Consider the following 2,507-nt stretch of genomic DNA (forward strand, 5'->3'; position numbering starts at 1 on the left):
ATACAAAAAAATAGTTATTTATTTAAGATATCAAGATATTTAATAATATGTTCTTAAGATAATATAAAATTATAAACTATTTTTTTCTCTAATTTTATTCTTCACTCGCTCAAACTACTCTTTGTTTTTTATGGTCTACTTCTTCCTTCCTTGTAATTACGGGTGGAAACAGGTCAGATCAGGTTAGATTTTGTTTTTAACAAGTCTAGTTTATCATGTAGTTAATTGGTCTAGACCTGGCCTGCAACTTGTTATAGACTTTTTTCAAAGTACTAAGCTTGGTTATTCAGTCTGGCCTGATTTGTAACCTGTTAAAAGGTCTGATAATTTTCTTTTACAAAAATTAAAATATTATTTTAAAAAATTATTTTTTAATAAAAATATTTATTTATTAATATATTAAGACTTTTATAAAGACTTGAGTCTGTGCCTATTTTATAACAGGTCAGGCCAAATACAAATTAGATTGCAAGCTCCTGACAGGCCGTCTGACCTATTTCCATCTCTACTTGCAACTGAAATGCAGAAGTAAAATGTAGTGATGAAACAAGCTCACCTTCCTTGGAACCAAGACGCATAACGCGCTATAAAAACCTTTTTTCTTCCTTCACCAATACGTGACGGACATGCAAGCTACTTCCATGCCAATCGCAAGCCGTGCTTTGCTTTGCACACTTGACAAATGCAGGTCACGTTTGGTCATCTTTAAATATTGTCAAATAGTACGTCTTGTCTGCATACAGGGAACAAAGAACACGTTTTCACATCTGATTTTCCTCCATACCAAACGTGGTAGTGTTTTGCATCAACCTTTTTTTTTCTTCCATGCAAAATGTGCTTTGCGTTTTGCAGGTCTCCGAACTTACAAATCCACATACGTGGATAACACATTATGCACAAATATAGTTTGATTTTTGCATAGGTTTTTTCGTTATTTATTTATTTATTTTATTTTTTAAACTTACTAATGATCGAATTTTAGACCTTTTAGACACAGAGAATTCTGATATAATATTATAAAATTATTCACTTTAAAAATTTAAATTGATAAAAAAATAACATAAATAATTATATCCAATAAAACTGCTCCAATAATCAATTTTCAATTAATCTTATATGCCGCTAACGAGTTATAATTCAAATGACATAATTTCTACTATTCGAGTCTCACTTCCAATTTAAAAAAAATTATATGCCAAATTGATTCGGTCTAACTTTCAAAACCACCCCATAAAGAAATAAGTAGAAGTGAAGTTTTACCTAGAAATAAAAATGGATTAATTAAAATCTTAAAAGACATTTCTCCTTTTTGATGGATTTAAATAAGATTGTGTGAAGGAAAAGTATGAAGAGTGAATGGAATTTTTGTACAATATGTACAATGAAAGTTTATAGAAAATTAGAGATATAATTAGTGTTACCTTTTTTTATTAGGTGAAGTTTTTGAGATGAGTGGTATCATAACATGGTATTAAAATACTAGATCTGAAATGTCAAGAGTTCGATCATTGGTGAATATTCGAATGGTTATTCTAAATAATATGAGAAATATTCATTTTATAACTCAATAGCCTATTATATATATTATATAAATAATCTATTGTCTCCTTAACGGGATCTAGTACGGAGATGCAGTATTTTATCAGAATCTTTATATCCAGACTCCAATAATGAAAGAATTTATGGACGCAAATTGATTACGAAAAGAGAATTTATTAGCTCCTTTATTCTCAGAGTAGCAGAGTAGCTAGCAAGCTAGCAGGGTTAGTCAGCAATGACAAAGCTCTAGATTCTAGAATACTCATTCCTTTTTAATACGGAATTGGATTTTAATTTAATTTGGAATAAACTCTATAATTAGATTTTAGCCTATATATATATATAGTTATACACTGTTTATCTTATTGTGTATTAATTATTTGTTAGACTTCTTGTCACTTTTGTTTAATGAAATCGAAGACTCAACTTTTCTTTAATCAATATTTACGTATTTAGTCAACAAAATAGTTTATAGTTGGAGAAAACAAATTCAAAGAAAAAAGTTAGATTATTGTCAATTTTTTACCAATAAAATAAAATAATTTTCAAACAAATGAAAAAGGTATTACACAATACACACTGTCTACATTGTCGTTGACCTTTAGCTCCATAACTCACTTCACTTCGACAATTTTTGCTTTTTCGCTTCCCCAAAGATGGAATATATATTTTTTAATTAAGTTTAATTGATTTTGCTCAAACCATCCTGAAATTATGGAAGGATCAACGGAATCATGAATTTTTTACCCGCTTAATCAAGGCGTACGTAGCTCTACAAGTCCAATGTACTGTAATATTCATTAATTAATGTTTCTTGAAAATTAAGAAAAAAGATCAGACATCAGAGAGAGACACAAATTATTATTAGTATCAACTGTTTAATACTACTATGCGTTAATCTTATATAGGAGTAATAATCAATGCTGTGGAAGATGTGGGATAGTTTATGCATGCATGTACTTGCTTAG

Source organism: Arachis duranensis, chromosome 9 (genome assembly GCF_000817695.3).
Source record: "Arachis duranensis cultivar V14167 chromosome 9, aradu.V14167.gnm2.J7QH, whole genome shotgun sequence".
Lineage (NCBI taxonomy): Eukaryota > Viridiplantae > Streptophyta > Magnoliopsida > Fabales > Fabaceae > Arachis > Arachis duranensis.